General features: G+C 44.9%; 1 protein-coding gene across 1 annotated transcript in view; it reads right to left on the bottom strand.

The window, feature by feature from the left end:
• The window catches only part of LOC137428378 (germ cell-specific gene 1-like protein), a 113,794-nt gene that overhangs the window by 47,059 nt on the left and 40,140 nt on the right, over positions 1-26,595 (bottom strand). The window lies entirely within an intron of this gene.

Raw genomic sequence — 26,595 nt, 5'->3', positions numbered from 1 at the left:
ATTATTGCTTCATGTAATTGGCCAATGCAATGAAAGAAGGAAAAACAGCTCAGAGTTCCATGATTTGAAACACATGATTCATCACTACAGAATGAGTGACCTCCATCTATAGCTCTCATTTGACTTTTCCAAGCACAAATGTCCTGAACAAAACAGCAGAGTAAGTAAGATAAGCCTTTCAAAACAGAATGGAAGGGGTGAAAGACTGAAACCAGCCAAGGAAACCAAGTTCAAGATGACCAGAGACTCGATCCTTTTTTGGCCCGCCAATGTGATCAGAGATGGAAGCTCCATGGAGGGACACTAAGGCAATCAGAAGAACCAAGCTCCTGGAGGCCACCATGGTGATCAGAGAGCCAACTATGTCTAGATCTAGATGCTCAGCGCGCATCTAGCGCGCATTGCGGACTAACCGGTGCAGCTGGCGATCATCCCTCCTTGTGGTTCTGCGGGGACGTCCTGGCCTCGGTATTGGAGTAGGGACACCCCTCTGAGCATTTCGTTTCAGGATCTTTGACACCTGACCTTGAGTGATGCCATACTGCCGAGCAATATCATGCTGTTTCATGCCGTAATTTCGTAAAGCCACCACTCCATGACAAACAGCATTGTCGAGTTAACGGACCATCTCCAGAGGAAGCGGCAATAACGTTTGGAGACGTGCAGCAGTTGTTTTACACGAATACAGAACGCAACAACCCTTGTATACCCGACTGTGAAGCCAATCATCAAATGCACCTGTCCGTACATTTTGCCACGCCACCTGTGATATAATCCTGTTGTTGACTTCTTGCTGCGACAGACAATCAGTGACATGGTTCTTTTAACAAATAAATCACCAAAGTGTAAAAGAAACTCACCAGATTGATAGACTGAGTTAAGAAAGCAAACCCAAGTCAAGAAAAAAAAAATTCCATATTAAATGCCAAGTCTGAATTTTGTTTGTCTGGTTGATTTGTTTGTGAAATAAATGTTAGCTCTTTTACGAGCCTCGATTCAGTATACAAAAAAAACAAAAAAAAAACTCCCTAACGGCCGAAAGGGATGCCGAAGCAATCAGTAGCACAATCTCCTCGGGGGAGATCAAGGTGATCGGGTGATCACGCATCCAAGATATCACATCAGCATCATGCTCTTGAATATCTAATAGCGACCACACAAAATTATTTTTTGCCCCAGTTATTTCCTGCATTGTTTATTTAATTTGTTAGAAGCAGTGTAATTTTACTCACAGGAGGTGATAAACGATTGCATTCTGGGAAGTGATTACATAAACTTAAGAGCTATTGGTTTTGGAAGGAGGATTTAAAACACTGGTGGTTTGTTTACTTATCTGAGCTGTAAATAATGAAGGTAAAGGTATTGTTGTGTTGCAGGGGATAGGGACGGAAAGTGAAAGGGTCAAGGCTAACTTGAACTTTTAATGAAAGGTTGTTGAAAGTTTGTGAAAAACGGGATACACAACTATTCATGAGAGGAAATAAAACAATTCACAAAGATATACAACAATATATACAACAAAAGATACGGTTCATAAAAGTATACAAATGGGAATACAACAACACAACAACAGGCATATTAAGGCCATTTTCCCTGCAAGAGCGGGGGTTAGCCTTGCAGGCCCCAGGACAATCTTCTCCATTTTGCCCTATTTTCTGCATCTCCCCTTGTTAACCTCCTTGCCCGCATTTCGTCTTCCACCATATATAGCCAAGTCTTTCTCGGTCTTCCCCGTCCTCTACTTCCTTCTACATTCATTTCCATCACTCTTCTCAACCAGTCACTTTCATCCTTCCTCAACACATGACCAAACCATCTCAACCTGTTCCTCTTCACAGCATCAATCACAGGCTCTATTCCCATCATCTTTCGCAATTCATCATTTGGCCCACCACCCTTTCCAGCCATCGTTGCTGCTCAACGTTCATTACCCATGTCTCGCTTTTATAAATCATAACACTTCTCACACATGCAGCATACACCTTTCCCTTCAGCTTCAACGACACTCCCCTCCTCATCGGCACGCCATTCAGTTCCCGAAACTTCTTCCATGCACATCTCACTCTCGCAACCATTGCCGAATCTGATCCACCTTCTCCATTCAGCATGTCTCCTAGGCAGCAAAATGTTTTCACACCTTCCAGCTTCACGCCGTCTCCAAGATCCAAATCAACATTTCCTCCATCTGCAGCTCCCTCTGTGCACACCTTACACTTGAATGTAGCTGCCACACTGGTTAATGACCCTCTCAAACCACTACATTTTTGATGAACCCACTCAGCGCACATTGTACATTGAATGGAGTTCACTCCGACACCATTCCTGCACACAGCACATGGCCACTTCCCATTTCTTTCCACCTCACCACATGCTTCAACACTTTCCATCACCTTCATCTTTCCGATATTCACCTTCAGACCTTTTGCCTCCATACATTCCTTCCACTTGTTCATCTTCTCCTTCAGTCCATCCGTACTTTCTGCAATCAACACCAGATCATCTGCATACAACAACTCCCACGGCAAACCCTCCTTTACATTCCGAGCCAGCACCTCCATCACAACTACAAATAGTAGTGGACTTAGTACCGACCCCTGATGCACTCCCACCTTCACCTCAAACTCACCACTGTTCCCGTCCTTCGTCCTTACAGCTGTGCACGCTCTTTCGTACATTGCCATCACAACTCTGATCAACCATTCCTCCACTCCTAACTTCCTCAATGCCCATGTCACTACTTCGCGTGGAACCCCATCGAATGCTTTCCCCAGATCAACAAACCCAAGAAACAACTTCTTCCTCTTCTCCATGTACTTCTCTTGCAACTGCCTTACAATAAAAAGTGCGTCTGTCGTTCCTCTTCCTGGCATAAATCCAAACTGCATTTCGTCGATCTTCACTTTCTTCCTTATCCTCCTCTCCAACACCCTTTCCAACACCTTCATTGGAATGCGAACTTCTTTCACCACCAGATTACAGATCTCTGTCATTCTCTTCACACCCCAACTTCCTGCTGCCTTCAACATATCTCCCACAACTCCCGTCGGCCCTCCCGCTTTTCTACTCTTCATTGCTTTTATCGCTTCCTCAACTTCCTTCTCAGTTATCTTCTCTGCCGGTCCTAAAACTGGGTTACTCTCTATGTTGCCATCCCATTCATTCTCTGCATTCAACAGCATTTCCATATACTGTATCTCTTCCATCTTCCTTTAATTCCATCTGGGTCCACAACGATTTGTCCCACTTCATCATTCAAGCAACTCACCCCCATCAGATCACACCCCTCTTTCGCTATCTGCTTTGCAATCCTGAATACCGCTCTCTGACCCTCTTCCGAATCCAAGCCTTCTCAGAACATTTTCCTTCATGCCACCTGCGCCTTTGCTACCTCTTTCTTTGCAGCCTTCTTGGCTGCCTTATAACTTTCATGCTCTGCTGTTTCTGCTCCCATACCCTTCGCATTCTGCGACTCCTTGAATTTAATCCTCTTCTCGTCAATCCTCTTTCCAACTTCATCATCCCACCACCATGTTTCCGAGTGCCTCGGTAGTCCTTTTGTCCATCCACATACCTCACCAACGGCTCCCAACAGACTATCTTTCATTGACATCCAACCACTTTCAAGCTCCACCAGATCATCCGCTACCATACTCAGCCTCTCTTTTAATGCCTCCCTCACTGTCACCTCTTTCAACCTCCACACCCTCATTCTCGGTTGGTACTTCAACCGCCGAGCTCTCCTCGCACCTTTCACCCTTATGTCGCAGACAACCAAGTGGTGCTGTGAAACAGCCTCCTCCCCCGGGATCACCTTTGTGTCACGGAGATGCCCCCTATCTCGCATACGCACCATCAGGAAGTCAACGGTTGTCGTCGACCCACCTGACGTATGTAACAAGCTTATTATCCTCTTTCTGGAACTGAGTATTACAAATCAACAAATCAGCTCCATCAGCAAACTCCAAAATCCTTTCACCTTCTCCATTTCTCACACCATATCCGTAACCCCCATGAACTCCCTCAAAACCGTCCATACTCCTTCCCACATGTCCATTTAGGTCTCCTCCTACCACAACAACTTCCTCATCTTTCACGTTTTTCTGCAGCTTCTCTATTGCCCACCAGAACTTGTCCTTCTCTTCATCGCTCCGACCAACCTGCGGAGCATATCCCGAGATGACGTTCACCAAGAGCTTTCCAATCATCATTTTCACCATCATCAACCTTTCACTCACTCTCGTCACACTCACCACACTGTCTACAAACTCCTCAGAAAACAGGACACCAACACCATTCACGCCTTCTGGGCACCCTTGCCACACAAACTTGTATTTCTGTCCCTGCCTACCTTTCACCATTCTCACACCACTTCCCTTCCATATTGTCTCCTGCACACAACATATGTTCACTCTAATTCTGACCAATTCTTCCACCACTTCTCCTGATCTCCCTGTCATTATCCCTACATTCCATGTCCCAAACCTCAGAAACCGATCTCCACGTCAGGCATCAGACGTTTCGTCGTCATAAATGGAGTGATTTCCACCCTTCCTTCGATCAGGTTCCCCACCTTGACTTTTGACGAGAGGGAGTGGGGTCCCCCATGGGGTACTTCGGGCTGTACCCTGCCCATATGTAGTTGTAATTGTCATGGTTCCCTTTTTGAGGCAATGTTTTTTTTATGGCCGGATGCCCATCTTGACGCCAACCCTTTTAGTCGCCTCTTACGACACGCAGCGATACGGTGTACCTATTCTAAACCGCGGTACACACTGGTCATACAAATGGGAATGTTGGGACAATTACAACAATTCATGAGAGGAAACCGAGGCCAAAAGCTAAAGAAGGGAATCCAAAAAAGAAAAAAGAAATATAAAGTCGAAGATAAAGCCTGAGAGTTAATGGGTGTTGAAAACAAACTGAAAATAAACTTATCACAACGAAGATAAAACTATGATGTCAAGAAAGGGAGAAAAAAAACCAGATGTTTGAAAAGAAGACGAAAAGATTATACCACGAACAAGGGAAACAAAAGCCAAACGTATGAAATCCTCCCAGGAAAGATAACCTTGAAAATTTCTGGAAAAGAATCTAGGAGGACCCAAAATAACACAACAAGGATGTGGATTGGATCTAAAACTTTGAAAAGAAAAGCAATAACTAAAGGAAATGTGCCCGGTTTTCTTCGTTCTTCATTCGTATGCAACACAAGGCTGCAGGGTAACATCATTGGCTGAGGGCGCAGCTGTGCCACTGATGCCCTCTGCCGGGCAGGAATTTTGGATTTGGCCACCATGCCAGCGATAGCTCACCTACTCTTCTCGAAGGACATAATGGGACCTTTAACAGCTACCAACTGCGGACGCCATAATTCTAGCAAATATGAAATGCCAGCAAATGGGATGCCCGTTAAACATCCATCCGAAGGACTGTACACACATTGATGAACCACCATGCCTGTGAAACACCAGAATGACAGTTTATAGCTGAGTCAGGATTCAAACCCAGCCTAGACAGCTTAGAGGTAAGTGTACATACCTCCATACCATCCTGTCAGCCCCGGTGATATTTGATGACAAAAATTTTTAAAAAACAACTGGCAAAAATGCCAGACTTTACAAGCCTTTGCTGCCCGAATGAAATTCCAAACTTCTGGCAAAAGCAACTAGATGTTCTCCACAATCATTATGCTCTCAAGCCTTCAACAAACCTACCCAAGAGGAAAAGTTAATGGATGAGTGGCTCACAGAACATTCCCAAATCCCTCATCCCAAAATCAGAATAACCCAACTACCTCACAAATATGGACCAATAACATGTCTAAGGGCAACATACAAACTTCTAACAGGAATCATCACATAAATGATGTACCACAACCAAACACAACAAGGAGGCCAAGACGCGGAACAGAGGGGATGCAAAAGCAAATGCTACGGAACAATAGGCCACCGACTACTAAACAAGGCCATACTCAAAAACTGTAAAACGAGAAGACCCAAATTATCCAGAGCATTGACCATGGATAGACTATAAAAACAAGGTTTTGACAGTGTCCCTCATTCATGGATGATAAAATGCAAACAATTGTACAAGATCAACCACAAATAATTAAACAGATTGAGAAAGCAATGGAACACTGGCACAAACATTACATCATTCAGAAGGAAAGATCGAAATACGAGGAGCGAAGGTATGACGAGGGTTCATCCAGGGTGACAGTGTTTACCCCTTTATGTTTTACCTGGCCCTGAACCCACTAAGCAACCTCATTAATGAGCAAGGACACGGATACACCAAGATATCCAATAAAACAACATCCAAAGAAACAAAAAAAGGTGACACCTCGACTGTACATGGATTATTTGAAGCTCAACTTCACAATTAAAAATGTAAAATTGGCAGAACAACTGAAATGAGCGAAACGAAATTAGTGAAAAAATTAGTACTCTGAAGATATTCAAGTGGAATTTGGCCGAGATAAATGTGCCAAGGGCATATTCGTGCAAGATACACCCCAAAAAAAAATACAGCCGTAAAAATCGACCTAAATACAACTAGAAAAGCATCTCAAAATACAAAGGCCATCCGCATCCACTTTGTACATGAACTAAACTTGGCAAAAACAGCAGTTAAAGAAATTATACATTTATGTTCTCCATCTTCTCATATTAAAGGTTCGTTGAAAATTTGATTTTAAAAAGCTCAAATGAATTATGGCTTGGACAGACACACACACACACACACACACACACACACACACACACACACACACACACACACACACACACACACACACACACGTTCCCCACGTGAGGGACGGGGTGGGTGAGGAGGTAAGCAATAGGGGAGCTAAAGAACGAAGCATCCATCATGCAAGTACCTTGGAGTATAAGAGGATCACAAAATATGTCAATAAAATGTACAAAGCAATTACTAAAGAATACCTGCGTAGAACGAGACTGATCCTGGAAAACATACCTCTCCCCCAAGAAACAAAGTGAAAGACAAACCAACTAACAGGGCCAGTGTTTCAATTATGTTGCGGAATAATACGAGTAGATTGGCCACAATCCGAAATCAACAAACTTGATATCAAAACGAGGAATAACTTCACTATCCACAAAAATCAGTGCATCCCGAGAATGTACCTGCCGTCACGAGGAGGTCGTGGCCTGATGGAGCTTCACCAAGTACTCAAAGTGACAACCGTTGGGCTGGCTGAGTATGTGAAAAGGTCACCAGACTACAGAAACCAATTTGTAGGCAGTCATGAAGACAGCAAGCGAGAAACTGTTTCACAAACCATCTTGCAAAAAATGTTTTCCAAAGACAGGTGTGAATGGAAGATGTCACATACAAAAACAAAATAGCAACAAATACAGCCTCAACTATTACAAAAAAGACCAAAAAAAAAATAGAAAGCAAATTATAGGCGGGATCTGCACCTGGACATCAACCAAAATCGAATCGGCTTGTTCTCGTCACCTAACCAACTCATCCGCAAAGTTTCGTCAAAACTCGTCCACAACTATTTTTTAAATATCATGTTATTTATCGCTTTTCACCCGATCTCTCAATGGTGAAGAATCACTTAAAATTTAAATAATTCTCGTTTACGAATCCATATTCAGATCTTCACCAAAATCGAATCAATTCGTCCTTGTCACACAGCCAACTTGTGCCAGCCAACTTGGTGTCACACAGCCACCAAGTGTCGTCCAAATCCGTCAATAAGTTTTTGAGATATCCTGCTGTATGTCGGTTTTAGCTCTTTCACTCAATGGTGAGGAATCACTTGAGAATTAAATAATTATCGTATCCTAATCCATATTCAGATCTTCACCAAAATCGAAACGATTCGTCCTTGTCACACACCCAAGCGGTCCACCAAGTTTCGTCCAATTCTGTTCATAACCTTTTGAGATATTCTGATATATATCTGTTTTAGCCCTATCTCCCAATGGCGAAGAATCACTTTTAAAAAATCTACTAGCTGGATCTGAATCCGGATCTTCACCAAAATCTAATCATTTCGTCCTTGTCACATAGACTCCCTCTTTACCCAATTTCATCCGAATCCGTCCAAATTTTTTGAGATATCTTGTTCACAGACAGACAAACAAACAGACAGACAAACAGACATAACCTCCATCCACCTTCAGTGGTGGAGGTAAATATTGTTATGTGGGTGGGGTTGTGATATATATAGATTTAGGTAGATCTGCATAGGTAGGTGCTCCGATGATCATGGGTAGCAAGAACCACTTCAATGTACAGTAAGCAGCGACCTGTCTAGCCCGGATGTCGGCTTTGGTGTATATTTGTCCCGATTATGAGGAATGGGGCATGATAACTAGTGTAGGGATTATGTTAATTCCCCTGTCTGTGAAACCTCTGTAGTTATCCCTACGGTTTTTACCATGACCAGTGCCCACTAGTTACCCTAATTAATAATTGCCCCAATAAAACTCACCGGAAGTGCAGGCAGGAAGCGCCCACGCATTGCGCCGACTTGGCCAAACATTGCTCAGGCAGGCTGAGGCCACGCCCACCTCATGCTGGATTGGTCAAAGGGGTTTGATGGGGAGATAACATCAATGGGAGGGAGGGCCAATCGGCACGCAGCTGAAGGAGCCAGCTGTTTGCCGAAGGGGACATGATAAAAAATGAGACATTTTCTCTCTCTGCTCCTGGGATTTGGCGAGGATTGCTCCCTACGCTCTGTGTTCTACTGCTGAGATTGGTTATCTCGCTCATCGGTCTCTCAGTGCTGGGTGGATCACAATCGTCATGCCTGGGACATTCCAACAAGCGTTCCACCATCACACCACAGAAGGAGTGCGTTGGGCTCGACGGAGGCCGGTGCGTCGAGTGGCGGAGCGTGCGCATGCAAGGCCGCACCCCTAATCTGCAAGTTCCCGCAAAGACCCGCTTCTCCGCGCCGGGCGAGAGGCGAGGGATCGTCGGCCAGACAATCATGCTGGACCGAGCTGAGTACCCATAAAAATAATCCCTTTCATCCCGCCCTTTATCCTTCATCTTGTATCTGTGTTCTGTCTGTCGGAGTACTCCAATTTAAGGGGGTTTTAGTAACCAGCGCGTTTTTTTTTGTATTATCGCCATCCGTGGCAATAAAGCCTTGTTTATTTTTGTACATAATTCTGTTTTTCGTGTGAGTTCATTTCCTGAAGGTTTTGAAGACTGCCCGGCGAGATCGTTTCAGGTAAAAGCTTCCTGCTTCTTCTTCCTCTCCCTTCCCCCCACGCATATATAGTGAAATCCGCTATTGAATAACGCCTTCATTAACGCTCGTTTCCATCCATGATTTCCCGGGCTTCACCGAGGGGAATCACACGACAATATCATCAGATGTACACTGACAACAGGGAGAGCAATAAAAGAGCAGGAAGCTATTGAAATAAAAAGTTGGACAGGTGGACATAGACAAAGAAGGATCACTGGGATGGTTAAGAAGAGGTTAGCTCAACTGGGATGGAGCTCAACGAATCATAATAAATGCCAACGACCAAGGACATTACACAAATAGCTTGTAGAAAATGGCAGAACTGAGTCAATCAGACAGGTGTATGTTCTGCAAGGTAGAAACAGAAAGTACAAGCCACCTCCATTCGGGATATAACAAACTCATGCCAGTACAGCTGTACACACAAAGGCACAACAGAGTTTGTAAAGTAATCCACTGGCACATATGCACAATTTAAACATCCCAGACCCAGAAAGCTCATGGAGACATGAATCAAGAGCGATCTTTGAAAACAAGGAGGTATCGCTCACATACGACGTGATGATCCCATCGAGCATGAACATAGAAAGCGAAGCATTGCGACCGGAGATAGTACTTAGACGCAAGAAAAAGATTGCATTATTGATTGAGGTTTCAGTAACCAGAGATTTTGCCATAAACAATAGAGAAATCAAGAAAATGACAAAATACCAGGATCTCAAAAATGAAGTCAAAAAGGAAGTTGACCCTACTTGTCCAGAGAGGGAGAAAGAGAATTGTCAATCCTGCAATGTTGACATGATCTCCTTCACTTCTCGGCAGTGTCTCTGCCCTAGGCAGCAGCAAAGAAAAACATCCTTGGAAGTTTCCAGCAAATGTGGAGAAAAACGCTTCAGTCAAGGGTGCTTTAAAATTCAAAATCAATTCATAACTTCAGCTGAATCATTATCAGCTTGCCCTAGGACCGTTTGCAACTTTTCGAAATAGGTCGAGCAGAAATTTAGAGAGCATCGCAGCAACAGAAGAAAATAAAACATGACCAACGCAATAGCAAGGTCATACAAGAGAAATAAAAAGGAAGATAATGATTTTGAGACCGAGTTAAAATGGTATCATTGGGGATTCATTTTTACCTTTTGAACACCCAGCAACAGAGTGTGTTGGTGAAGAGAAAGTTGGAACATTGTTGTGAATATGGCATTGGGTTCTGCAAGGCCGACTCTCCCTTTCGCCAGACGTCGAGCAGCCTTTTAACTCCATCACTTCCAATAAATCGTCGTTTCGGCATACACTATATATATATAAGCAAAACTATTGGGACAGTTAAAACTCCAAATGGACCCATCCAACATTTCCTTAAAATGCCGAGCAGCATGGGCTTTACAAAAAGGCATGAAGCAGGTATTGCAACTCAGTTGTAATCCAGGTGTCTCAAGGTAAAGAGCTGACCGACCTTCTATGTGGATTGGTTGTTGGATGCCTGAGATTTGTGACATTTCTATCACATTGGGCCTTCCCAATTCAATTGTGGGTAACATCTTAAGGAAATGAACGACAACATGTCCAGTCAACATTGAAAATACGACAGGTAGGACAGAATTACACAGGTTGGCCAAAACCCTGCATTGATGCACTATTATGCCCGGTACCAGTATTTTATATCAAGTGCAGGTGATGGGATGTGTGCTGGGCTTGTTGTCAAGACGGGCCAATGCCATAATAGAATTCCAATAAACATTTGTGAATTAATAACCACTGGAATGTTTATTTAGTGTCCCAATACTTTAGGAAATATCTTACTTTCGTATACTGCGTGTATCCTTTATTTCTAGGGGTGCAGCTGTTCCGCAGATGCATCGCCCCCTGTACGATAACTCACCAACACTTCACGAAGGGCACGGTGAGATCTTTAAAGTCCACAAACGAATGCTGCCAGACAGGAAGTACACACACACACACACACACACACACAGCTTAACATCCATCAGGAGGACGGCACACACACAATTTGGCCTCGCCCTAGCTGCAAAACACCGGGATGACAGTTTGTAGCTGGGCCGGGGTACAAACCCAGGTAAGAAAGCTTAGAGGTGAGTGTGCATAGCTCTAGGCCATCTGGCCAGCTCCAACATGGTCCAGAGCCAGTGAGAGTGGGCTTTGATCACTCGAGAATTAGGAAGCACTTGGTCTTGCCAAAACTGACGCGTGCACAAGAGTGGTGGACTATAAAAAATGTCTGCAAATTATAGCAAGTACAATTCCAAAAATTGCACATGCCAGAAATTCTCCTCATCTGAGTTGCCAACAACTGCCTGTTTGACTGCATTACAATAGCTCCATGCATGGGTTCCCTCCACTGCACAAAATAACTTTTGCACGATGTGCTGGAAGGCAGTGAGCCTCCGGCCTTTTCCTGACACAGCAGCTTGACGATGCCTGTCCGTGCCAGAACAACTTCCACAAGGTTGAAAGTTCCAGTTCCAGAGACAGCAGGGGTTGTGCAAGTGCTGAACAGACTGCAGTGATTTCCTCAACGAGGTCGAGCAGGAAACGCGGCAGAAGGTATGGGACCTGGTAAAACCACAAACATGATGATGGGGGAATAGCTGCTGTAAACGATGTAGAAACAACTAATGGGGAGGCCGGGGGATGCTCCCCGGGGGATGCCTCTTTACGGTAGTTGAGTTGTACCCCCCCCCCCCCAATGCAAGTCGGGGGCCAAATCTTCCCCATTAGTCCCTGCTGCCCAGATTCGTGAGGCAGCGCGGTCACTGTCAGAGTGCCAAATGGGCCCCGTGGACCCTCTTGCCTCTGTCTCTTCCTCTCTCTTCGCCTCTCTCTCTTCTCCTCTCTCTTCGCCTCTCTCTTCTCCTCTCTCTTCGCCTCTCTCTTCTCCTCTCTCTTCTCCTCTTTCTGCTCCTCTTTCTCTCTATCTATCTGTATCTCTTTCTCTAAATCTGTCGCAGCCCAATTGACTTCATGATGGTGGGGGTATACCATCCTGGATGTGGGGGATCTCTGGGTAGCTCCTGGGAGATCGATCGGCTGTCTCCGTGCCGCGGGCTTGTTCAAGAGAACTGCCTGTGGCTATACAACAACAACAACAACTAGAACGGCACTCAGTAGAGAGCAACAGTTTACGTTTTGTATCCCAGAGTAGATCAGAAAATCACAATACAGAATCACATTTAATCGAAATCATCCGTCCACACTTTTTGAGATATCCTGTTATATATCGTTTTGTCCCCATCTCCCAATGGTGAAGAATCACTTAAAAAATTATTCTAGCCGGATCAGGATCTTTACCAAAATCGAATCATTTCGTCCTTGTCACATACGCTACATCTCTCTCTACCAAATTTCGTCCGAATCCATCCACAACTTTTTGAGATATCTTGTTCACAAACAAACGGAAAAACAAATAGACAGACAGACAGGGGTGAAAACGTAACCTCGATCCACCTTTGGTGGCGGAGGTAACAACAACAACAACAACGATATATAAAAATCTCCCCCAAATAGAAAAAGCATCTTTGATGGGGAGGCAAAGTCGTAGCAAAAACAACCGTGGAAGCTTGTAGCACTCTCCCCTACTCAAAAACATCTACAATAGAGCTTGCCAATAAAATTATTATAATAAACCATCTGTTCAGCCTCCTATGAGTGGGCTTAAGGGAAAAATGAACAGTTATTGAATTAAAGGTAAGTAATACGCACAACCATAATACAGGCATTAACCATGTACTTAATAGATGCAAAGACATCCACTGTGGCTATGATAATGCACACCCAGAAATTGTAGGCCCATGAGGTGATAGTGGGATTAAGTGGCCATTCCCACGTATATTGTTCATATGGCAATATAAGGAAGGGTATGTGACCCTTGGTCAGTAAACTATAGTACTAGAACTAAAAAAAACGGAGTGATCCTCTGCGCCGATATTGCTGAGGATAAATGGGGAGCTTGGACTCCACATGCAAATTTTCCCAAAATTGCTCCTGCTCCACCCCATCTTGCTGAGTGGGGCGGAACTTGCATCAGGCAAGCAAGTAAACTCAGTTTCATCCTACTATATTAAATAAGGCGTTTTTACCTACTCCACTGAAAGTCTGTTTGCCTGTCTCTTTCTGGCTGTCAATCTGTCTGTCTGTGAAGATGATGCACTACATGGCCAAAAGTATGTGGACAACCGAACGTAACACCCGTATGTGCTCATTGAACATCTCATTCCAGAAATCATGGCCATTAATATGGAGTTGGTCCCCCCTTTGCTGCTACAACAGCCTCCACTATTCTGGGAAGGCTTTCCACTAGATGTTGCAACATTGCTGTAGGGATTTGTTTCCATTCAGCCACAAGGGTATTAGTGAAGTCGGGCACTGATGTTGGGCAATTAGGCCTGGCTCGCAGTCGGCATTCCAATTCATCCCAGAGGTGTTCGGTGGGGTTGAGGTCAGGGCTCTGTGCAGGCCAGTCAAGTTCTTCCACACCAATCTCGACAAGATCTGGACTTCACTTTGAGCATGGGGGCATTGTCATGCTAAAACAGGAAAGGGCCTTCCCCAAACTGTTGCCACGAAGTTGGAAGCACACAATCGTCTAGAATGCCATTGTATGCTGTAGCGTTAAGATTTCCTTTTCACTGGAACTAAGAGGCTGAGCCCGAACCATGAAGAACAGCCCCAGACCATTATTCCTTCTCCACAAAACTTTACAGTTGGCACTATGCATGCGGGCAGGTAGCGTTTTCCTGGCATCTGCAAAACCCAGATTTGTCCGTCAGACTGCCAGATGGTGAAACGTGATTCATCACTACAGAGAACGTGTTTCCACTGCTCCAGAGTCCAATGGTGGCAAGCATTACATCACTCCAGCCGACGCTTGGCATTGCGCATGGTGATCTTAGGCTTGTCAGCGGCTGCTCGGCCATGGAAACCCATTTCATGAAGCTCCCGACGAACTGTTGTTGTGCTGACGTTACTTCCAGGGGCAGTTTGGAAATCGGTCTGATTGAGGACAGATGAATGCAACCGAGGACAGATGAATGCAACCGAGGACAGATGAATTTTACGCGCTACGCCCTTCAGCACTCGGCGATCCTGTTCTGTGAGCTTGTGTGGCGTACCACTTTGCGGCTGAGCTGTTGTTGCTCCGAGACGTTTCCACTTCACAATAACAGCACTTACAGTTGACCAGGGCAGCTCTAGCAGGGCATAAATTTAACGAATTGACTTGTTGGAAAGGTGGCATCCTATGACGGTGCCACGTTGAAAATCACTGAAGTCTTCAGTACGGCCCATTCTACTGCCAATGTTTGTCTATGGAGATTCCATGGCTTTGTGCTTGATTATATATACCTGTCAGCAATGGGTGTGGCTGAAACAGCCGAATCCACTAATTAGAAGGGGTGTCCGCATACTTTTGGCCATGTAGTGTATCTCAAAATGTTTTGGATTGATTCGGATGAAACTTGGTGGACAGGTTGGTTGTGTGACAAGAATGAATCAATTTGATTTTGGTGAAGATCTGAATTCGGATCCGGATACGGCAATTTATAAAAATAAATTTAAGTGATTCTTCACCATTGAGCGATGGTGTCAATAACAATATATGGCAGGATATTACAAAAACCTATGGAGGAGTTATGATAAAAGTTGATGGATAAGTTGGTTCGGTGACAAGAACAAGTCAATTCGATTTTGCTTCAGGTCCGGATCCAGATCCAGCCTATCAGTGGGATGCAAAACCTAAACTGTTCAGCCTGGCAGAGAGAGGTATGCGCTCTACTGGGTGCCATTCTAGTTCTGTGTGTGCACACATTTGAAAAGCATAGAAAACTAAAGGGTATTCATATAATACCTACACAGCGCAGTCAACTTGATGCGAGCCACCTCTTGTGTTTTTGAAGGTTTTTTTAATTTGCTTAAATATGGCTGCCAGACCACGTGAGCAATGACATCATAAACTTACATTCTCTGATATAATTGTTGTGTAGATCAAGCTCAAAAACTTTTAAACTGATCAGACTAAGCGTTATCCCTGTCGAATTATGACGTCATACTTAAAGCACCAATGACCTCATCGTTAACAACATTTACTCCCCATGCGCATTTCTTTACAATGAGCCATGTTTTAATTTTTTCCATTAAGCGGTTTTGGAGATATCGAGGTGCAACCTTTTTCCAAGATGGCGTCCGGACCATGTGACCTATAAAGTCATAAATATGAGTAAAATAATTTCTACAGCCGGAGGTGCTCCTATGGTGAAAATTTTGCATCACTCGGACCAACGGTTGCTGAGAATTTTTTTTTTAATACAGACACGCACATACGAACGTATGTACGTACAGTCACGTGAAAAAGTAAGTGCACCCCATGTAAAGTTTTGACTTTTTCAACATATTTCAACATACAGCTATTTGATCTTCATTTCAACAATATTGATAGATAAAGGTGATATAATATAACAAATATCATGAAACATTTACATTTTGTAGTCCATTGTATAATTTAAATATACATAATTGCAAATTTCGCCTGTGGAAAAAGTAAGTACACCCTTGGCTCTAATAGGTGGTATTGCCCCCTTTGGCAGAAACAACCTCAAGTAGGCGTTTCTTATAACTGTCTACCAGGCTCTGACATCGACTGGGAGAAATTTTTGCCCAATCCTCCATGCAGAATTCTTTCAGCTGTGCGATGTTTGAGGGGTTTCTTGCATGCACAGCTCGTTTCAAATCCCCCCACAACATCTCGATGGGATTTAGATGCAGGCTTTGACTTGGCCATTCCGGAACCCTCCATTTCTTTCTTTTCAGCCATTCCTTGGTGGATTTAGCGGTATGCTCAGGGTCATTGTCATGTTTAAGGTCCACCTTCGGTTGAGCTTCAACTTTCCGACAGATGGCTTCACATTATCCTCAAGCACCCTCTGGTACAATGAAGAATTCATAGTGGATTCTATGATGGTGAGCTGCCCAGGCCCTGATGCAGCAAAGCTGCCCCCAAACCATAATATTTCCACCACCATGCTTTACAGTTGGTATCAGGTTCTTGTGGTCAAATGCTGCCTTTGGTTTTCGCCAAACATGTCTTCTGGTACTGTGGCCAAATAGCTCTCTACCCCTCAAACATCGCACAGCTCAAATAATTCTGCATGGAGGGGTGGGCAAAAATATCTCCCAGTCGATGTCAGAGACTGGTAGACAGTTATAAGAAACGCCTACTTGAGGTTGTTTCTGCCAAAGGGGGCAATACCACCTATTAGAGCCAAGGGTGTACTTACTTTTTCCACAGGCGAAATTTGCAATTATGTATATTTAAATTATACAATGGACTACAAAATGTAAATGTTTCATGATATTTGTTATATTATATCACCTTTATCTATCAATATTGTTGAAATGAAGATCAAATAGCTGTATGTTGAAATATGTTGAAAAAGTCAAAACTTTACATGGGGTGTACTTACCTTTTCACATGACTGTATGTACGTAAGTATGTACGTACGTACGTACGCCACATGTATGCACGCAACCAGATCACTTCACCCCAGCTTTTGCTTCACGAGCGCAGGTTAAAAACAGGGCTGGGTCAATTCCCACCAAATTTTGCTGCCGTTTTGATGGTACCCAGAGACTTGTCATGGACACAAAAAAATTCCCCCACCCCAACGATTGAGAAAGGGGGAGGGAGACGACTTACAAATTTCGCCTGTACACGTGCCACAGTGCAAGTGGTTTACTGACCCCTACTGAATACAGGGGGATTTATTCGCCATGGCACAAAATATTGTTGCGGTTTTGAGAACCCACACAGGTAACATCATTAAAGGTTAAAGGTTGCACCCCATAGTTAGGCCACATGCAACACGTAGGTCACCTTAGAACATTAGTTATTTCTTAGTATATATGAGATAAGGCCATTTCCAATAGTTATCATCTGCGTTGTGTAAAACAAATAAGAGTAGGCCCCGTTCAGTTTGCAGCCTCCCTTCAATCGACTCCATTGCTCACCATCCAGTCTGCACCCCATTGCCCCTCGCGTTGGGCCGGCAGCGTTAGCTGCCAGTTGCTCACTCAAACCAGCCAAATGCCACGAGGTAAGGCCTGGACAAGGGGCGGAGCACAAGGGTGGGGGTGTGGCCACGTCAAGCGGACATCAAGGGCGGAGCCGGTAAGACCCCAACAACCAACCAGGGCTGAGGCGACATCGCCTGACAGGGTGTGGCTAGAGGTTCCAGAGGGTTCGCTGGGCGTGGCAATAAAACCCTTCGCGCGAGGCCCCCACCTCAGTTATGAGCCGGGGTCCTCTGTTGAACGAGTTATGAGAAGGGAGAGGCAGGCGCTCGAGTATTGAGAAGGACTTGAACGATTGCGTTTTACCAAGAGAACTTACGTGGTATTGAAGGACTGTCCAAGGACTTGCGTGCCCACAGCAGTGGCAAAGAACCTGGACTTGGTTGGAGCGCATTGCGTCGTTTGCGAGGGCTCATTGGAGATTTGGAAGTGGCGCATTGTACCGAACTACTCCGGGAGCGCGTATAAGGCGCCAGTACAACTATTACATACGCCAGGATAATCGCCAGCTTACCAATCCCCCCCCAGTATAATTGTCCGATCCGCGCCACCGACACGGGGCGATCTTGCCTGCCGTCTACGACCACCATCTGCTTCGTAGTACAAGTTGGGGACCGGAGCGAGCTGTGGACGCCATCGGTGGACCCTCAACCCGACCATCTACAACCCCGTGTGAGTGAGTCTGAGAGTGAGTCTGAGTGCGAACGGGCCCGTGTCCAGGGGATAAGTATAAGACTGTATAAGGCTGCCCTGTGTATCTGCTTCTTCCTCTTCCCTGTACATTGCTTCTTTTTCTACCTCTTCTTTGTACAAAGTGTATAATAAATTACCTGTTCTTCCTGTTTTCCTCTTAATTCAACCGTCTTAGTGATTTCTCCATTGGGTAAGCGTGGCACGATTAAGAACCGCTCCAATCGGGTTAGTTCCCGTTAACGGCCCGAATCGCGGCTCACTATCGCTCGGCGTGTCCACTAACGCCGTGGTTCGGGTGGAGTTATTTACTTGCTTTACGGCCGGTGTTAGTACTTAGGTAATAACACTAATTCGGCTTACAACCCTATTTAACACCGACCGGAAGGAACGTGATAGCCCCGGATCGCGTCGGCTAGTAAAAAGACAAGGGGACTAATCCCCCCTTGATAAGGGGGAGGCCGACGTTTGAGATCCGCAACAATATATTTGCCCCACTATCCCAACTCCCTGTGTATAAATAGAAAAAAACAGCTTTCAGCCAATGCCAGTACCTTATTTATTTCTCAGAATTTAAGGTTAAGACCAAAGGCCACATACACACAATGGCGCAATACAGACATCCCTATGTTTTAGATAGACATCCAGCCATTGCCGAGTTAGGAGTATATCCATTGTTGAGTGAATGTCATGAAATATTTTAACCGAGAGATGTTATGAGTTCGAGGTTGTAACATCAAGGAGTATACACGATGTTTCACAAGCTTGGATTGAAGCTTCACTTACATGACAATAGTTTTTGCAGTGCATTTGAGTGTTGTAGTCTTGTGTCTCTGTTTGTCTTTGTCTTCTTCCTGTTCATACCCTCTAGAGTCTCGAGTGAAATTTTTGCAGATGCAATGGCATGTGAAGAAATATATAAATAATTAAAAGACCTTAAATTGTATACATCAGGTCTCCTTGGTGACTTGAAGACTGCCGGAGAGGAGTGGAACCAAACAGACACCTGTGGTGAATATGACCCCTCGACGGTAAACCCCACGTATTTTGGTCCACCAGGGTGAGTAAAGTGTGAGGGGTGACCTCCAAAGCATCTGTTCCTCCATCAAGGATCTTGGTGTGCGGATGTTGGGACAAAGTGATGATGATGCAAGAGTTGCCTCCAGTGCGTGGTAACCATGGGCGTCGAAAGATGGGGGACATGTCCCCCCCCCCCCCCCCACCTTTTATACAGGGATACCGGAAGGTGTTTGGCAACATGGTGCCAGAGGTGCGACGCATGTTTCCTCAAGTGGAACGTCTTCTCAGATTGCTTCTTGTTTGTCCTGCAAGCTCTTGTGAAGCTTAATTCGACAATTCCTCTGTGTTTCATGCTTCAGATAGGCAATGTCCCCCCCCCCCCACCCCCCACATTTTCAAAGCATTGGACGCCCATGGGGGTAACGACCTCATCACAGACGAATCTCATTGGCCAGATCAGCGCTAACCAATTGGAAAATACCACCGAATAGCTTGTTCTCAGATTAACTCGTTGGTCGTTCTCACTGATTGGGTTGAGAATGGTGTGCCATGCAAAAGGTGACACAAAAAAAACAAACATTTGAAAGACCGGTGTGATCAATAGAACAAACTAAACATGGAGATTTTCGAAACATGGAGGTGCCTTGTTGAGCAGGATCTGTTTTTGCAAAACTCCTGATGACCCTGAGCTTATCTTGATACTCATCCTGGTTCTCCAGAACCCTGCTGACAGGGATTGGTCTAGAACCCTGCCGACAGGGATTGGTCTAGCACCCTGCCGACAGGGATTGGTGTAGCACCCTGCCGACAGGGATTGGTGTAGCATCCTGCCGACAGGGATTGGTCGAGCACCATGCCGACAGGGATTGGTCTAGCACCATGCCGACAGGGATTGGTCTAGCACCCTGCCGACAGGGATTGGTCTAGCACCCTGCCGACAGGGATTGGTCCAGCACCCTGCCGACAGGGATTGGTCTAGCACCCTGCCGACAGGGATTGGTCTAGCACCCTGCCGACAGGGATTGGTCCAGCACCCTGCCGACAGGGATTGGTCCAGCACCCTGCCGACAGGGATTGGTCCAGCACCCTGCCGACAGGGATTGGTCTAGCACCCTGCCGACAGGGATTGGTCTAGCACCCTGCCGACAGGGATTGGTCTAGCACCCTGCCGACAGGGATTGGTCTAGCACCCTGCCGACAGGGATTGGTCTAGCACCCTGCCGACAGGGATTGGTCTCGCACCCTGCCGACAGGGATTGGTCTAGCACCCTGCCGACAGGGATTGGTCTAGCACCATGTCGACAGGGATTGGTCTAGCACCCTGCCGACAGGGATTGGTCTAGCACCCTGCCGACAGGGATTGGTCTAGCACCATGCCGACAGGGATTGGTCTAGCACCCTGCCGACAGGGATTGGTCTAGCACCCTGCCGACAGGGATTGGTCTAGCACCATGCCGACAGGGATTGGTCGAGCACCCTGCCGACAGGGATTGGTCTAGCACCCTGCCGACAGGGATTGGTCTCGCACCCTGCCGACAGGGATTGGTCTAGCACCCTGCCGACAGGGATTGGTCTTGCACCCTGCCGACAGGGATTGGTCTAGCACCCTGCCGACAGGGATTGGTCCAGCACCCTGCCGACAGGGATTGGTCCAGCACCCTGCCGACAGGGATTGGTCTAGCACCCTGCCGACAGGGATTGGTCTAGCACCCTGCCGACAGGGATTGGTCTTGCACCCTGCCGACAAGGATTGGTCTAGCACCCTGCCGACAGGGATTGGTCTTGCACCCTGCCGACAGGGATTGGTCTAGCACCATGCCGACAGGGATTGGTCTAGCACCCTGCCGACAGGGATTGGTCTAGCACCCTGCCGACAGGGATTGGTCTAGCACCATGCCGACAGGGATTGGTCTAGCACCCTGCCGACAGGGATTGGTCTAGCACCCTGCCGACAGGGATTGGTCTTGCACCCTGCCAACAGGCAGTCCTTGGCTCTCTGTGTGGCGTGTGTCAAGGTGGTCCTTCCATCTCCATAGGTCCTGGAAGCACGCTGCTCTTTGGATCTGCTGGGAATACTGGTTATGTGGAAATATTGCACGGCCATGGATTTGTGTACTTTTTAACTCCCACATATGAGATGGAACCGAAATTAAAAATCCAAACCCATTCGCTGTCCTTCATACTCAGAATGCTTTTGTCGGTGGACATTTTGATTCATCTTGGTCCCATGATAAAGGACTGCGCACCTCAATGGCACTCTCTTCCCCCCAAACCTCAACCCCATCTCCTGTCCTGTATTCCATACCTGATTGGCGTTAACCACCTGAGTTTGTTAATGTTATAGTTGGATCAGGGTTCTCATTTGATTACCATCGTGTATTTTGTGCAATTGTAATTTGAATGCCTCATCCAAACACAAACAGCATTGCAAAGGGGGGCAGGGTGTGAAAGAGGAGGGAATAAAATGGAGCTCATATACTTTAGTGTGATGCGATCAATTTGCACTAAACATCAGATGTAGGAGACACATCAGCAAGTTCTAATTTCAAGTGGCATTAGCTTTGGACATCCTTCGAGAGAAGGCACAGAATTGTTGGCATCTTTGCGCAATAACATTTGGTTCCCTTTAATTAATATCGAGTAAGAAGACAAATCATTTGTCAGCAATCTGCTCGACGTGAGCTGCCGTTTCCCATGATGCAAGAAATAAAAAGGCAGCAGAGACAAGGTGGGATAATTTGGTGCAACAGAGATGGTTTTTGTGGAAGCAATTACTGGGGTCCTTCATGTCCAAAATAAACAACATAATAAGTTGGAATCGTAACCGATTAATGCAGCAGATTGCGGAACCACCCAATTAGCCTGACCAAATTACCCGACTCCTTGAAGCTTTGGAAACTTCATGGAGAGCTAATTGAAAAGTTTCACGAGGACATGATGAGCAGATGACAATTGGAGTGGTGAAGAGAGGCTGAACACAGAGGATAAGGAAATGGGATTTGGGGAAGAAGGATTGGAAGGAGTGGCTGTTAGGAATATTAAGGAAGGAGTTTGAGGAGAACAGTAGTTTGTGTATCGATATGGTACTGGAAGAGAGCTGTTTGTCTGTCTGTGTGTCGCCATTTTTTCAGAGATAGCTGAACGGATCTTCCTCAAACTTTAAGGGGTTCATCAGTGACTGCTTGGGAGTGTTTTTTTTTTTGGCGAAAAACGTTTTTTCAAAAAATATATATAATAATAAAGTTGAAGTTCTTGGGGTATTTTAAAAAATTGCTCTATAGTGCCTAATACTTTGTAGCCAATGTGAAAAGTAATAGTAAATGATCCCCAACCACATTCCATAGTGGGTGAGTGTTGGGAACACCCACAAATAAAAAACCAAAAAACCAAAATGATTTCTTCAAAATGCCAAACAGGATTAGAACAGCATCGGGCAACACTGGGTACTCTGGATGAAGAACACTGGATGAAGCTAACTCCAAGGGCCTCTCACTCACTCACCGCAGGCAGGTTGGTGGTCTTTCCGTCTTCTACCGACTCCTCTCTGGCCTTGCTCCCCCCAGCTCTCTCTGGGCTCTGTCCCGCAAATATTCCTACAGGTCGCACAAGATCTGCCTGCAACCCTCTTATGGTTAAAACTGCCAAAATCAAGACTCTCTGCTCACCTTCACTCCTTCATTCCTCTTTTCTCCCGCCTCTGGAACAAACTCCCTCACTCTCTTCAATCCCACTCCTCCCTCCAGGTCTTTAAAACAGCTGTTCACCACCATCTCTTATCATCCCCCATCCACCTGTTCAGCACTGCATTCAACATTCAACCCACAGCATTTAACCCCTGACTATCACTTCTCCTTCTCCCTCCTTTTGCTTTAAATATTTCCCTATTGATTCTTGTCTTTTTGCAATTGTTGTTTTCATGTTTTGTTATGCATTATGTTTTGCACTCTGTCAAAGCGCCTTTGGGCTTCATGAAAAGCGCGATACAAAATAAATGAATTATTATTATTATTTATCCAAAACCTTGATCTTTTCTACCCCCGCTAATTTCACCCCAATTCCACTTTTTTGAAATACCAACTTCTGTCCTGGAAGTCCTTGGTGTCCTTGTGTTTTATAATTCTCCCTCCCTCCCACCCCCCTTCCCACGCCTCCTCCCCCCAAGCCCTCTCCCTTCCACACATCTCCCTGCTCTCAAATGTTGTGGTTGTGTGCTTCCCCTTCTCTCCCCATCTTGTCTTCCGCTCCCTCTTTTTATATATTTCGTTTGTCTGGTTTATTTGTTTGTGAAGTAAATGTTAGCTCTTTCACGAGCCTCGATTCAGTATACACACAAAAAAAAAACTCTCCTGCTAGTAGCGGAATAGAAAACAGTCCGATGGGGGAAGGAGGGCGGGAGGGAGCAGGTGGTGGAGGTGTAAGGACGGGAGTAGAAGAGGCAATTTTATAAACAGCAGCAATGAAAAGGACACAAGCATGGTCATGAAGTTATTTTCCTTCCAATTTTTCGTTCCATTTTGAGCAAGCACAGCAACATTACCCCCTGAGAACAGATCTACGAGTGCGGAACTATTGGAATCAACGTCAGGGTCCGTTGCGGTAAGTCTGCAGGCATGGAGCAGGTGCCACGGTGCCATTTGAAATGACCGCAGTAAAGCTTGAGAGAGAGAAAGAGCAATCATGGAATTGAAAAAAATGCCAAAGAGGTGGAAGGAGAGAAAAACCTGGAGAATACTTTCATTTTTCCAATACACTCCAAAACGACAAATGTTTCGCACGGACATTAACATACAGATAGATATGTGGGACAAAGTTGGGAAGGTGAGGAGGAAATTCGCCCGCAATGGAATTTGATGGTGTGTGGTGCAAATGAATGAATGAATCGAACGAATGAATGAAATGTTCTTCTTTGTGAAGAAGGAAAAAAAAGCAAAAGCACAAGATACAATAAATTGAGGAAGAGAGAAACACAAATGCACGGATTGAGTCGGACAAAAGAAACCACTAACTTGTCTTCTTAAAGTCAGACAAACACTTTTTTTTGCCTTCCAATTAACAACTGAAGTTTGTTCCAATGTTCTTAATATTAAATTTCTTTGATGCCCATTGGTGATTGGTCAGTTTGCTTGATCAACGTATGGGCGAGACCCTGCCCAAAATTGTAGCTTGCACACTTCGGGATGAAACCTTTCGTCTCGGATGAGACATTTTGGCTAAAGTTCAGCTTTCTTTAATCTGTACATTTAACCAAACTCCGTTGTGTAATGGTGAGAGCGTCTATGCTGAGTCTGGGAGGTCGGAGGTCCAAACCCGACTGAGTCATAGCAAAAACTTTCAAAATGGTATGTGCTTCTTCCTTGATTGATGCTCAGCATTTATAAAACATGGAAAACAACCATAGGTTGGCAACCATAGTGGAGGCTTGATTTCTACATCCGCCTTAGATCCTTTAGATCCCTATACCCCTTAGCCACCTTTTAGACCCTTGAGACAATTTTCAGACCATTCGACCTTTAATGCACAATCTCCACCCACCCTCAGGGAGGAGGAGGGTGAAGCATCGGTTGACCCATGTGAATATGTTTATTAATTACGTAATGTTTGAACATTACTTGGATAGTGAGTGTATGTCTATTAATTACATACTGTTCTCTTGAAATGCACATTTTAGACCTTCCAATCATTTTTAGATACCATAGACCCCATACACCATTTAGACCCTTTTAAACACTAGACTCTTTGGAACCCTTACACTCCTTTAGACCACAAGACCTTTACACCCCTTTGACCATTTTGAGACCCTTTAGAGTTCAGACCATGCTTAAATGTGCATCCAGCGTGGGGATAGGGTGGAGAGGGTGGTGAAGCCTCGATGTACCAATGTGAGTATGTCTATTAATTACGTACTGCTTTAACGTGACTTGGACCGTGACTATGTCTGTTATTTACGTATTATTCCACGGTGCTGACGTCTATTAATCCCGTTACATACTATTAGAATGCAAATTTCCGAACTTTAAGCACCACAGACCCTTAAGACCCCATATACACTTTACACCCCAGTAGACTGGTTAAATGCTCTGTAGAACCCTTTAAATGCACTTTAAACCTTTAGTCCCCTTCATACACATTTAAGACCCTTTACACCCTTCAGACATCTTCGACCCTTAGATGCTTTAAAGATCCCTAAGACTCCTATCTGGCCTAGTTCCTCCAGCTCTATCTGTGCTCTGTCCCCCAAATATTCCTGGAGGTCGCACAAGATGTCAACAAGCCTCTTCTGGTGAAATTGCCAAAATCAAGACTCTCTGCTCACCTTCACTCTTTCATTCCTCTTTAATCCCACCTCTGCAACAAACTCCCTCCCTCTCTTCCCATGCCTCCTCCCCCCAAGCCCTCCCCCTCCCACAGATCTCCCGATGTCCCTGTTCTGTGCTGTTGTACTTGTGTGCTTCCCTCTCTCTCTTCATCTTGTCTCCCACTCCCTTTAATGTATGTTTTGTGTGTCCGTTTGTTGTTTTTTTGTTTTTGTTTTGTGATTGATGTTAGCTCTTACACGAGCCTCGATCTTGTATACAAAAAAAAAGAAAGAAAAAAAAGACCCTTTATGCCACTTAAACTCCTTACACCTCTTAGACCCTTTAAAGTTAGACCTTTACACCTGTTGGACTCCTCAACATCCATTTAGATACTTTTAAGACCCTTTAGACTCATTAATACCCACTTAGACTCTTTAGAGACCGATAGACCTTGTTTGAATCCTTTAGAAAAATTTCAGACCATTACAGATTTTAAAACCTCTTCGTCAATTTAAGGCCCTTTAGACACTTTAGACCCCTATTGGGTAAAACTCTTAGAGGCTTAAGACACTTTCGACCCTTTTGAAAGTAAAAACAAAAATTGAAAGTAAGAGTTCTTGTTAATAATTTGGATCCACTCTCTCCACTGGCTTGAAGAAAACTCCACGACGAGTGAAATCCCTTTGGCTGTCGTGCCACTGTGCAAGAAAATTACTTTTCCCCTCTTCCTGAGAAGTATCCCAATGTCTATGACCAAAAATTACCGAAGCCGTTTTCAAATGAACTTTGACTAATGAATTTTGAAACATGGACAAATTCTCCAGAATATAAATAATGTCCAAATGCTCAGTGTGGATGACACCATCCTCCGTCACCATGAAAGCCTCTGAAATGTGTTCCACATCTTTCTTTCTCGATCTCCTGTGGTTGACTTTTCCAGCAATATAAACACAAAATGGATGCAAGTTGTGAGGAATTGTAACTTTAAAGAGTAATTTATGTGATTGCTTGATCAGAGTAAAGTTAAAGCATTGTTAAGGAGACCTTATTCCTCATCTTCAGACAACATTGATGACTTGACGGTTGAGTGAAAGGCAGTGATAAATAACAAAGTATAAAACAGTTGGGAAGGAAAAATGTAAAGTGTAAGTTGTACAAGTGAATCGTCAATCTGGAAAAATACAAGTGGAAGCTAATTAGACACAAACAACATCAACAACAGGCATTTTGAGGCCATTTCCCCTGCAAGAGCGGGGCTTAGCCAAT

The sequence above is a fragment of the Myxine glutinosa genome, chromosome 5, assembly GCF_964187855.1.
Source record: "Myxine glutinosa chromosome 5, kmMyxGlut1.1, whole genome shotgun sequence".
Classification (NCBI taxonomy): Eukaryota; Metazoa; Chordata; class Myxini; order Myxiniformes; family Myxinidae; genus Myxine; species Myxine glutinosa.
Note: the sequence above shows the minus strand (reverse complement) of the source record. Positions and strands in the feature narration are given on the sequence as shown.